This window comes from Entelurus aequoreus, linkage group LG17 (genome assembly GCF_033978785.1).
Source record: "Entelurus aequoreus isolate RoL-2023_Sb linkage group LG17, RoL_Eaeq_v1.1, whole genome shotgun sequence".
In the NCBI taxonomy this organism is placed as follows: Eukaryota; Metazoa; Chordata; class Actinopteri; order Syngnathiformes; family Syngnathidae; genus Entelurus; species Entelurus aequoreus.
Window position 1 is genome coordinate 53,127,548 of NC_084747.1, and position 14,246 is coordinate 53,141,793.

The following is a 14,246-nucleotide window of genomic DNA, read 5'->3' on the forward strand; positions in this document are numbered from 1 at the left end:
CAGAGAAAACTCGTCCCTGACAGGGATATAATCTTGTTTGGGTGGTCTTCAGAAACACAAAAACTTCCAAAATATATTACAGCCGTGTTGCTGCTTGGGACGGTCTTGGCCAAAAGACTCATTCTCAAAGACTGGAAAAGCCCATCTGCACCCAACTTCAGGAACTGGCTAAATGAACTTGTGAATGTAATGACTCTTGAAAGAATACGATTTATAAACTCTGCAAGTATGAATAAATGGGAACAAACCTGGAAACCTTTACTGACATATATTGGATCATAATTGAGACATTTAAGGAAAAAAAAAAAAAAAGGAAAAAAAACTGCCATCTTTTTTGTAGGTGTATTCATTTTTTATCATCTTTATTATTTTCTGTATTGATCCTACATTATTGTTTGTTTGTTTTTTGTTACTTCTAATATGGCCTTCCCACGGTTTACTTGCTTATTTATGTATTTATTTTTTGTGACTTTTTATTTTGTATTGTTTTACATCTGATCAACTTCTGTGACTTTCCTTTTTTTTTTTAAGTGTGAACGGTGGAAAGGCCCTCGAGAGGTGATCTTGGGATCACTTCCTGAGGATCCTTGATGCAGAGGAATGTTCATCCATCTTGCTATGGTCTGGATAGCCTGCTGATCCTGAGCCAGAGCGGGATGGATGGATAAATGTATACAATATCTGGGTATCTTTTCTAATAATGTTTATACTGTAAACCTTGAATTGTTGGAGTTTAAGTGCACCTCTCTCCTCAAGTGTGCATGTGAGTGGGTATGAGTGGATGTGTGATTGTATGTAGGTTTTGCGTGACCAAAGTATGACTGTTAAATGTGATTTTAACTGTAAAATTCAATAAAAATATTTGCAAAAAAAAAAAAAAAAGAAATGAAGGCTATTCCACAAAATTGTTTGGGTGACCCCAAACTTTTGAACGGTAGTATATACATACACATATATATATATATATATATATATATATATATATATATATATATATATATATATATATATATATATATATATATATATATATATATATATGCTTTTGACAAAAACAAGAAAGTTTGATCATATTACGCCTATACTGGCTCACTTGCACTGGCTTCCTGTGCACTTAAGATGCGACTTTAAGGTTTTACTACTTACGTATAAAATATTACACGGTTTAGCTCCAGCCTATCTCGCCGATTGTATTGTACCATATGTCCCGACAAGAAATCTGCGTTCAAAGAACTCCGGCTTATTAGTGATTCCCAGAGCCAAAAAAAAGTCTGCGGGCTATAGAGCGTTTTCTATTCGGGCTCCAGTACTCTGGAATGCCCTCCCGGTAACAGTTAGAGATGCTACCTCAGTAGAAGCATTTAAGTCCCATCTTAAAACTCATTTGTATAATCTAGCATTTAAATAGACCCCCCCTTTTTTAGACCAGTTGATCTGCCGTTTCTTTTCTTCTCTCCTCTTCTCCCCTGTCCCTTGCGAGGGGGAGTTGCATAGGTCCGGTGGCCATGGATGAAGTGCTGGCTGTCCAGAGCCGGGACCCCGGGTGGACCACTAGCCTGTGCATCGGTTGGGGACATCTCTGCGCTGCTGACCCGTCTCCGCTCGGGATGGTTTCCTGTTGGCCCCGCTGTGGACTGGACTCCCGCTGATGTGTTGGATCCACTGTGGACTGGACTTTCACAATGTTATGTCAGACCCACTCGACATCCGTTGCTTTCGGTCTCCCCTAGAGGGGGGGGGTTACCCACATATGCGGTCCTCTCCAAGGTTTCTCATAGTCATTCACCGACGTCCCACTGGGGTGAGTTTTTCCTTGCCCGTATGTGGGCTCTGTACCGAGGATGTCGTTGTGGCTTGTACAGCCCTTTGAGACACTTGTGATTTAGGGCTATATAAATAAACATTGATTGATTGATTGATTGATTGATATATATATATATATATATATATATATATATATATATATATATATATATATATATATATATATATATATATATATATATATATTGCGGCTGAGGTGAGCGGTCGACACATTTTGTTTGGAGCCTATTTTTTTGATATTGTAGTGGGTTTACATAATCCACCCACGGAACTTTTGCTGTGGTTAGAGAGTTCCAGTCAGACGGGACCCATTTCCGGTGTTGTGTGTTGTTGCGTTGAGAAGCCAGGGATGTATAGATACTGCTCAACTGCTCATAAAAAACTATGTTTAAATGTCATTAAAAACAATCAGCTCCATCTTTTGACACTTCTTCTTCGACTCCCGTCTTTACACGCCTCAAAATGTCTTTAAAAAAAACACGGAAGTGATATTTCCGCGCGAAAATAAATGTTTAAAAACGCTGATTTTCGCGGACTTATAACATGCCTGGAAATGTTAGATGCTGTATATTAAAATGTATATTCATAATGTAGAATAATATGCATAGTGATAGTTGGCCTTCACTTTGTCAAAGCTTCTATTGTTCCATGGCAGCATGCAGCGAAGCCCCTGGGCCAACTTGATAAACACACAGTTGGTTCACGCTACACTTTCTTGATCAAAAACACAGGACTGCATACTAAATGGATGTACCCACTCCCACTGTTTCTTTTAATGTCAAGTCGCGGACATTGTCCACACCAGGTCCAAATCTAAAATGAATCCCGTGATCCGACTGGGCGTTCACAGCTTGGAGTTTGATTGCTCTGCTTAGTAGGGAAGCTTAGCCAGCCAGATAAAAGATGATATCTCAGAGAAAGGCAGGAAAATGAAACACCTGTTTAGTTTAAGCACATGCTGATTGACATCGATGAACACTCCGAATTGTGCATTCAAATGTGTCATTTGTTATGCAGGTTTTTTACAAGCGGTTTTGGGCAGCATCCGGAAGTCCGCACCAGCAGGATCTCTGCTGGGAGAGGAGCTTTTAAGTGTCAAGCAAAGATCTATACCAGTCAGACGCTGTTTATCGATGACTAAATTGGTCACTGATTCTTCTTAGCATCTCTTTGAACACTCAGAAAAAAGCTTGTTTGTCTAAACAGAGGAGAGGGATAGTTGAGTGCTTCAGTCTATTCTCAAAGAATCATTTTAGGGATGCCCCACTCACAACTCTGTGTGGCTTTACATTTTACTATGACTTCATCCCACAGGTAGGTTTGTTTGTTCTTATTTCTTCCACCAGAAGATTATGCAACATTTATTTAAATTAGACAACGCTTGGAATACATACTGTTTGGAACGTAGCTTTGGAGCAAACTAGGTTGAATAGACCATGATCGTTGATCTTGAGCCACATGCTGGTGCTGTTACAAATTAGGATTCAATATGTGGTGAATTATATCGTGTACCATTTTCTTATATGGATTGTGAACTATCATGTATTTGTATTTGGTCACAGAATCCTTTGGAGGATTAGTCTTTTAAGGAAATATGCCCTTAGATAGCTTCGGGTGCAGATGTCCATCACAGCCCGTCCAGAGAGTGGTGGCTCTTGCCCCAAGGACAATTGGAATCCTAAAGAAATGCAGGTTTGGATTTGAGGAGTGATACTAAAAACATTAGCTACATCTGGTAGGAAGCCCCCACAGGTAAGAGTAGAGGATAGGGGTCGGAAGTCACCCGACTCAAACTGATCAGAGGAAAGAGGTCAGGGAAAGACTGACTGGCCAAACAACAAACTGGGCTTTGTCCAGACTGGCCGGCTCAAAGGCTAGAGTTACAAAGAGTGGGGGTCTTCGTGTAAGGGGTATTTAGGCACAGTGGTCCGAGAGTACAGCAGAAGAGTAATCAGGCCAATACTCTTTCTTCTGAAAGCTGCAGTTCCAATCTGAGGCTCACTGAAGTCTGAAACAAATAAAGCTTTTTGTTTGACGATTCCTCGTTGGCATCAGCTGCTTAACAGCTATTTGAGGCTTTATTGTTCACCATTATCTTAAAATGTGCATCATAACTCCTATTTTGTTGTTTGCAGAACTGCTAACAATCTTTGAGACACGTTTGTCAGTACTTTGACCCTCTTCAGGAAAAGTAATTTGGCAGCACCTGTTAGTTTGCCTACAGTATTAATATCCAGACCCCAAATATTAGTCAACACAGTATCATTACTGATCGTTCCTTTTTGATGGCACATGCAAGACCAAGGGTCCTCAATTGCGAGTTCAGGAAGTACTGTTCGGCCGAACCGAGGTCTTGAATGCAGATTACGCGCTGTGCCCAGGGCCCTGTGATCTGTGGGGGCAGTTTTGTGGAAATCAGTGTCCGTAAAATGTCGATTAATGAATGACAGAGTAATTCATACAAAATGTTACCACACACAGATCCCAGCCTATTCCTGCTCTGTCACTGATAAGAATATAATGGCGGACATTCACAAACTTCCTCTTGGCATGCTGTGTTTGTGCTGGGCTATTAAATGTAAGAACTGAGTTCAAATCTTGTTTGGAGATACAAAATGTAATTTATGTTTTAATTTTGCAAAATTTGTTATTTTGCACTTAAACAATACATTTTTTAAATGGGGTTGGGGGGCGCAAATAATATATGCTTAGGGCCTCAATTTAGCTAGGGGTGGCCCTGCTTCAACATTATGATGTATTGCATGCATCATAACAAAAACTGTTGCCATCGCCATTCTGAAACAAAATGGTACAAAACTATAGTATTGTTATATGTGTATAAAAAGTATCTAACAATAAATATTGAGCTTTTTGTGTGAAACTCAAAGATTTCCATTCATTATTATCAAAACTGATTTCCAAAAAGTTGCACAGCTGCACCCAAGACCCAGCTATCAAATTCCTTTATTGACGATTCCAAGCCGGAGTAAATAAGAGGTCTGTATCAGACAAAACACCAGGTGTAAAAGACAAGCAAACAGGTTTGAAAAAGCCAGACGACATTTGTTAAATATTTGTTGAGTGGTATTGAAATGTTTTGTACACCTTTGAAGCAATAGTTTAGACATTCTCAACTTCCCAGTGGAACTTTAAAAGAAAGCTTGTTCAAATCATGAAGGACATAGAAAATAAGTGCATTAAAGTTTGTGGAGTATGAATAACCCAGCATGATGATTAAGCCATCACTGCACTGAAAGATAATTGTCTTCTCCTGTTTGCCAAGAAAGATCGGCTTAGTCAAGAGTCAAAAATGAAACACTAAGAAAATATACTTTCAGGGACAGAATTTAAACTAGCATGCATCCAAATTATATTACTTCTAGCTTGAGTCAATTGATTTTTTTTTCACGATAACCAGAGACAAGCTATAAAATTGAAAGAGAAAGTGAAAATAATAAATCCACAGATCTTGTCAGCGTATGTCCTTAAAAGCTAATAATAAGCTGTGTGACAAAAATGTGAATTAGATCTTTTTTTTTCAAGAATATAATATAGTAACTTTATTTAGTATGGGGAACACATATTCACCATTAATTAGTTGCTTATTAACATGCAAATTAGTAACATATTGGCTCTTAATTAGTCATTATTAAGTACTTATTAATGCCTTTTTTCTGCATGGCCTTATTATACAACCAGTAAGCCATTAACTAAGAGTCTTCCCTCAATAACCTCAGAATTATTGCTTATAATTCCCTCATAACAACCCTAACCCTAACCCTTATATGTTCCCCGAGTGTTCAAATAACTCTAAATTAAGTCTTTGTTACTCTAATAAGCAACTAATTAATGGTGAATATGGCACAGGGGTTAGTGCATGTGCCTCACAATACGAAGGTCCTGAGTAGTCCTGAGTTCAATCCCGGGCTCGGGATCTTTCTGTGTGGAGTTTGCATGTTCTCCCCGTGACTGCGGGGGTTCCCTGCGGGTACTCCGGCTTCCTCCCACCGCCAAAAACATGCACCCGGGGGTAGGTTGATTGGCAACACTAAAATTGTCCCTAGAGCAGTGGTTCTTAACCTTGTTGGAGGTACCGAACCCCACCAGTTTCATATGCGCATTCACCGAACCCTTCTTTAGAGAAAAATATATTTATTTATTTTTTCAAATTCAAGACAAAGTTATATGTTTTTGGTAACACTTTAGTATGGGGAACATATTCTAAGTAACAAAAACTTAATTTAGAGTTATTTGGACACTAGGGGAACATATTGTAAGTAATAAAGACTTAATTTATAGTTATTTGGTTAGGGTTAGGGTCAGGGTTAGAGGGTTAGGGTTATAATAAGGCCATGCCGAATTAGGCATTAATAAGTACTTAATAATGACTAGTTAAGAGCCAATATAATTTGCATGTTAATAAGCAACTAATTAATGGTGAATATCTTCCCCATACTAAAGTGTTACCATGTTTTTTTACTGGTGCACAAAATGAACCGTGCATGAACATCACCTTGTTCAAACAACAAAACCAACACAGTGCATAAACTCACAACAAATTACACACCTGCAAATCAGTCAGCTGTTGCCGTATCCATAATACGCCGATAGGGAGAAGTTTGTATTTACACGATGAGTCGGGTGTGTCTTGACCTCCGCCGAACCCCTGATCGAACCCAGGTTAAGAACCATGTGAGTGTGAATGTTGTCTGTCAATCTGTGTTGGCCCTGCGATGAGGTAGCGACTTGTCCAGGGTGTACCCCGCCTTCCGCCCGAATGCAGCTGAGATAGGCTCCAGCACCCCCTGCGACCCCAAAAGGGATAAGCGGTAGAAAATGGATGGATGGAGGGATGTTCCTCTTACTAAAGTGTTACCGATAATACACACAGGCGTACTAACTTTGCATCTTAGGCAGTAGGACAACAGAGCCCCGGGGTTTATTTCACAATGTGTAGCGAAGCCCACTTAAACTTATGACCGTGTTTAGCTTGTAATTGTCAACTTTCTTCTTACCGAATCTATTAAGTCAGTCTTCTAGGACAGGGGTGGGCAATTAATTTTTACCGGGGGCCGCATGAGCTACCCGAGCACTGCTGGAGGGCCACATCGACAATATTTCAATTAAATTTTGCTAAATATTATTTTTGATATATACCGTAAGATAAATAATAATAATAATAATAATAATAGTAATACTTCAACATAGTGTGTGTAACAGCATTCCATGACTAATATATATAAATTAACATTAATAATAAATGACAGTAAAATAAGCACACGTATGACTGAGGAGTCATAGTGTAACTTTGTGTGGTGTTTGAGTTGTCCGACTTTTTGTGTGGCCTTAAACGCACCAGTGGTTTAGTGCTATGCGTGTTGGTGACAGATGACAAGTTGGTTTTGGCCTGGTTTGTACGGCAGAAAATGACTAGTTTTTCGAGATAGAATTGTTTTACTCATGTTTTTGGTGTGGTTATGTCCGAATATAAACAGTTTTGTTCAATAAAGTGATCGATATAATTCCTGTCCTCGAAGCATCTCGATAGACGTTACAATAATTGAACGGTGTTCAATTGAACGGTGTTGACGAACACCATTAGGGCCGCTTGTTGTCACTGTCACTCAAAGTTGCATTGCAAAATTCCATAGAATAAATATGTTTATTTTGTTTATAATTCAGATGGGATTTGATTTGGTGCGCGGCATTATACTTGCTGCGCGCAGCGGACGCTTGAGCAGTGCGCAATTGCGCAGGCACGCACCTTAGAGGGAACGTTGCTTGGCAGTCCATGTCTTGTTGGAAACACGGCATTCCTCATCAACTTTTCTCTTTTTGGCGTCTCGGGTGTAAACCGTGCATCACTTGTCGCTGCATGTGCACCTTCACTCGCAGGTTACACACGGACACACGCCCATAAATAATACTTTTCAAAATAAAAGCAGCACAGTTGTATTGCGCGCAGGACATAGATGTTTTTTCAACTTTATTTTGTAATTGCAGTTGTTCACATTCACTCACAATCACGCATACGTCCACACGGAAGTAATACAAATAACGATTTTCAAAACAAAAGCAGCACCGTTGTATTGCACACTCGACATAGCTACTTTTTAAAATGTATTTTGTAATTTATAATTGGCCTCACGCGGGCCGGACAGGGACGCACAAAGGGCCGGATGCGGCCCGCGGGCCGCAGAATGCCCAGGTCTGATCTAGGAAGTCCAAATAACAAAAATGTCCTCGTCAGCCACTTTCCATTCCCTAAATGGATGATTGCCGAACACAAAAACGCTGCCAGGGCTGTCATGCCAGCGGGGAAATCCGCTCTGTAGGTGCTCCGATGCAAAATGGGTGAGGACAGCTGCTAAAGGTGACTGACATCCTGCGAGATTGCCGTATTGTGCGGCCGCAGAAAATTGCTCTGCCATTAAGTGCTCACGTTCTCTGCAGGCTGGTGATAAAAATATGAATGGATTAGTTGCTCCAACAGACGAAGGAATGCCTTTTTAAGGGGGTTTACACTTCCGCCCTCCCCGTAGGACGTTTGTGATAAAAATCCAAGCTTGATAGATGGCACACTCAAGAGGAACTGGAAAGCCATTAGTGTTGGACCGACAACACATCAGAACGCCATAACTAGTGTGATCCCTCGATAATACATGTCAAACACTTTATCCCCAAACCTCTCTGGAGTCTCTCGTCTCGCCTTTGCCAATATTTCCTTCCTCATCAACTTCTCCCTGCAATCTCCAATCCACGTCAGCTTTTTCTGTCGATGTCGTTGCCGTTGTCCATTCGACCATTTCATTCGCCACTTCACACTCCGCTGATATTCCTCTCATTTTGGAGTTCCCGCTCAGAACCCGCCAACCACTTCTCTCTCACCCTCCCCGTTGTAATTATCAAAACTCCTACGTGTTCTTCTCGGAAGTGACAGCAATCGAGGCTGCACGCACCCCACCCACTTGCGTGTTAATAGTAGGACATGTGATTGGACTTGTAAACGACATTTGTGGCACTCACTACGGGCCGTGCTCAAAATACTTTGGAAGACATACGAGCATGCATGTAATACTTATTGTCCTGGGCATGACGTTAAAGGGCATCCGGCAGTGGAGGCTCCTCTATGGGGTCTTGGGGCACTAGGAGGTTAACCCCTTTACTACTGTTACCCCAGGTGGGCCTTGGCAAAGGCTTAGTACCTGACTGCCCCCAAGCCAGGGATACGGTGAAGACCTCAATGGCGGAGCAGGCGGAAGACGGTAGATTTAAGAACTACCACAACGGCTGCGATGACGGAAGAAGGCTGCAGCAGAAAAGGGTCCCCAGTCGTCTTGGACTCCATGCCAGTGGATCCTGACCCGAGCAGGCTTCATCAGTTCAGCTCAGGTCTAGAACCATGCGCTTCATACATCAAAGAGAACCACCTGAACTCCACATGAGCCGGCACATGGCGACAGAGGCAAGGAGAAAACTCCCCTTCGGGAAGAATCCTCGGACAGAACCATGTCTCTGTGGGGTGGCCGTCTGTCTCAACCAGCCGGGTTAAGATTGGGAGACAGGTTAGAGCAGGGGTCACCAACCTTTTTGAAACCAAGAGCTACTTCTTGGGTACTGATTAATGCGAAGGGCTACCAGTTTGATACACACTTAAATAAATTGCCAGAAATAGCCAATTGGCTCAATTTACCTTTAACTCTATGTTATTATTAATAATTAATGATATTTATCTTTGTGGAAACACTGATCATCTTAATGATTTCTCACAATAAATATATATAGAAACAGATAAATATCAATATGAACTATACTAAGTCAGAGTTCATTTATATTAAACACAAAAAACACTTTACATTTTAAGTGTTTATATATATATACCTGTATATATATATATATATATATATATATATATATATATATATATATATATATATATATATATATATATATATATATATATATATATATATATATATTGTCATTTGTAAGTTACACGTAAGTGTGATTTAAACAAGAATAGCTAAATAAATAAATCTAAATATATTTAAAAAAATGGGTATTTCTGTCTGTCATTCTGTCGTACATTTTTTTTCCTTTTACGGAAGGTTTTTTGGAGGGAATAAATGATGAAAATAACACTTAATTGAACGGTTTAAAAGAGCAGAAAACACGAAAAAAAAAAAAATTAAATTTTGAAACATAGTTTATCTTCAATTTCGACTCTTTAAAATTCAAAATTCAAACGAAAAAAAGAACAGAAAAACTAGCTAATTCGAATCTTTTTAAAAAAATTTAAAAAATAATTTATGGAACATCATTCGTAATTTTTCCTGATTAAGATTAATTTTAGAATGTTCATGACATTTTTTAAACAGGTTAAAATCCAATCTGCACTTTGTTAGAATATATAACAAATTGGACCAAGCTATATTTCTAACAAAGACAAATCATTATTTCTTCTAGATTTTCCAGAACAAAAATTTTAAAAGAAATTCAAAAGCCTTTGAAATAAGATTTAAATTTGATTCTACAGATTTTCTAGATTTGCCAGAATAATTGTTTTGAATTTTAATCATAATATGTTTGAAGAAATATTTTACTAATATTATTTGTCGAAAAAAAAGAAGCTAAAATGAAGACTAAATTAAAATGTATTTATTATTCTTTACAATAAAAAAAAATTTTTTTACTTGAACATTGATTTAAATTGTCAGGAAAGAAGAGGAAGGAATTTAAAAGGTAAAAAGGTATATGTATTTAAAAATCCTAAAATCATTTTTAAGGTTGTATTTTTGTCTAATATTGTTTTTCTGAAAGTTATAAGAAGCAAAGTAAAAAAATAAATGAATTTATTTAAACAAGTGAAGACCAAGTCTTTAAAATATTTTCTTGTATTTTCAAATTATATTTGAGTTTTGTCTATCTTAGAATTAAAAATGTCGAGCAAAGCGAGACCAGCTTGCTAGTAAATAAATACAACTTAAAAAATAGAGGCAGCTCACTGGTAAGTACTGCTATTTGAGCTATTTTTAGAACAGGCCAGCGGGCGACTCATCTGGTCCTTACGGGCGACCTGGTGCCCGCGGGCACCGCGTTGGTGACCCCTGGGTTAGAGGGACACAGGATATATAGAGAACATACAACAGGATGGTTCAATTAACAACACAATTGTGTATACTGAATGAACATACGCTGTTACAGCCCTAAAAGCCAACATCTGATTATCACCAGATTTATAAAGCTCTTTGCAGAGATATACGAGATGGTTTATACATCACATATCCCTTCAATCCTCCATCTATCCTTTTGTGTATCTATTTTTGTAAAAGAGTGCCCACTTCAGGGACAACAAGGTTCTCCACTATCAACTAGACCACACGAAGGAGAGTTTTGTTACTGGATACTTCCTAATACGTAGGTCATATGCAAATATACTTATTTGATACCAAATGTGGTGTTTTAGAGTGCAATATTATTCAACTAAGGATAGATTTACATATGTGTTATGATCCGTTGCCCGGATCATCGTTTGTTTAAGTTTATTTAGGTTTTGATTCACGTGTGGTTTAAGTTCTGTTTCAGCACCCATGTTTTGTATTTCCCGGTTGTCATGGGTGCTGATTAGTGTCACCTGCCTCTGATTAGTGTTCGGCACCCTCTCCTGTTCCTGGGCACTAATCCGAGAGCTATTTAGTCCTGCCTTTTCACCTCGCTCAGTCTGGTGCTTTTATTTGGCTTACACGCAACAAGTGACGTCGTCTACCCTTTGTTTTCCTGAGCTAAGATTTGCCTTATGCTTTTCTTGTCAGCTATCCAGTTAGCCCCCCGTGCTTTGTTTGTTTCCTCCGGCCTGATTTATAAGATGAATCACTGTCTTACCTGCACTTTTGCCTCCGGAGTTCCAGCTGCAATCTTGGAAGAACAATATGCGCATCACCATGTATCCACGCCGTTACGACATGTCTAGCTTGTGTGCTACTGTACACTTAGCTGCTATGTAGCTGCTAGCTCAGGGGTCACCAACGCGGTGCCCGCGGGCACCAGGTAGCCCGTAAGGACCAGATGAGTAGCCCGCCGGCCTGTTCTAAAAATAGCTCAAATAGCAGCACTTACCAGTGAGCTGCCTCTATTTTTTAAATTTTATTTATATACTAGCAAGCTTGTCTCGCTTTGCCCGACATTTTTAATTCTAAGAGAGACAAAACTCAAATAGAATTTGAAAATCCAAGAAAATATTTTAAAGACTTGGTCTTCACTTGTTTAAATAAATTCATTATTTTTTTTACTTTGCTTCTTATAACTTTCAGAAAGACAATTTTAGAGAAAAAATACAACCTTTTTTAAACACATATACCTTTTTACCTTTTAAATTCCTTCCTCTTCTTTCCTGACAATTTAAATCAATGTTCAAGTAATTTATTTGTTTTAATTGTAAAGAATAATAAATACATTTTAATTTAATTCTTCATTTTAGCTTCTGTTTTTTCGACGAAGAATATTTGTGAAATATTTCTTCAAACTTGTTATGATTAAAATTAAAAAAAATTATTCTGGCAAATCTAGAAAATCTGTAGAATCAAATTTAAATCTTATTTCAAAGTATTTTGAATTTATTTTAAAATTTTTGTTGTGGAAAATCTAGAAGAAATAATGATTTGTCTTTGTTAGAAATATAGCTTGGTCGAATTTGTTATATATTCTAACAAAGTGTAGACTGGATTTTAACCTATTTAAAAAATGTCATCAAAATTCTAAAATTAATCTTAATCAGGAAAAATTACTAATGATGTTCCATAAATTCTTTTTTTTAAGTTTTTCTCTTCTTTTTTTCGGATGAATTTTGAATTTTAAAGAGTTAAATTGAAGATAAACTATGTTTCAAAATGTAATTGTCATTTTTTTCGTGTTTTCTCCTCTTTTAAACTGTTCAATTAAGTGTAAATATCATTAATTATTAATAATAACATAGAGTTAAAGGTAAATTGAGCAAATTGGCTATTTCTGGCAATTTATTTAAGTGTGTATCAAACTGGTAGCCCTTCGCATTAATCAGTACCCAAGAAGTAGCTCTTGGTTTCAAAAAGGTTGGTGACCCCTGTGCTAGCTCCTCGTAGCCTACAGCCTACCATGTTTACCTTTTGTAAATGATTTCACTAAAATACAAGAAAAGACGAACATCCCGACATTTAGATTGAGATTTTAATTGCAAGCTAATCGTATACGATACATAATTATTTTGCTCATGTTGGACCGGTATCCCAATATCGGATCGGACACCCCTAGTTCCAGAAACTGACAGTGGTCTAACATGACCTTACTAATTAAGCCACCATGTTGTTTTCACATTTCCTCACCCAGCTAATCCTGATCATACACGAATGCAAAAAACAGGCCGTCCGAGTTCATTTAAACCTGAGTGTCGTCTCCTTCCAACCCATCAATCTTCCTCCTCGGCAATAGTCTCTTCATTCCATCCATGTCTTTCCGATCCATCTGTCAGTCATCTATCAGTCGCTTTCATTTCCTCACCTCCAGAATATCGCTTTCTCCTCCCCCATATCTCCTCGCACCCTCTCAATGTGTAACCTCTCGACCTGCTGTTATTCTCCCTTGTCTTATCTCTCCGTCTCTTATTTCTTCCCGACTCCTGAGACATGCTTCTGGATAAAAGGTGTGAAGGAGGAACTAAGTGCTTTCTCCTGTCCATAAACAATGTTCTTTATGGCTGCACGGCTCTGGGCCTCAACTGGCAGTGGGAGGCAATGATGAGGGATGTCTGGGGGGATTAATCTACTATAAAATTTCTCTCACACACCCACATTCTTTCAGTGTATTTCCCCCCTCACACACGGCGAGGAGCTGCAAGTAAAAACAAAATGATAAAAGAAAAGGTGGAAGAAGCTCAACAAACTTGTTTTGTCTGTTTCACAAGAGGGACTATGTAGCTAACAATGGACACACTAGCACATACAGAATTATTTCGAGACTTTTCTGTACTTTTCTAAATAAAGGGGACCACGAAAAATTGCATTATTGGCTTGATTTTAACAACAAATCTTACGATACATTAAACATATGTTTCTTATTGCAAGTGTGTCCTTAAATAAAATATTGAACACACAAGATAACTTGTCTTTAAGTAGTAAGTAAACAAACAAAAGGCTCCTAATTTAGCTGCTGATGTATGCAGTAACATATTGTGTCATTTTCCATTCTATTATTTTGTCAACATTATTAAAGACAAGTGGTAGAAAATGAATTATTAATCTACTCGTTCATTTACTGTTAATATCTGCTTACTTTCTCTTTTAACATGTTCTATCTGCACTTCTGTTAAAATGTAATAATCACTTATTCTTCAGTTGTTTGGATACTTTACATTAGTTTTGGATGATACCACAAATTTGGGTATCAATCCG

The 14,246-nt window shown here is 38.3% G+C and overlaps 1 protein-coding gene across 1 annotated transcript in view; it reads right to left on the reverse strand.

The window, feature by feature from the left end:
- grid2 (glutamate receptor, ionotropic, delta 2) overlaps positions 1-14,246 on the reverse strand; it is a 1,088,972-nt gene that overhangs the window by 959,303 nt on the left and 115,423 nt on the right. The gene's annotated exons all lie outside the window — the stretch shown is intronic.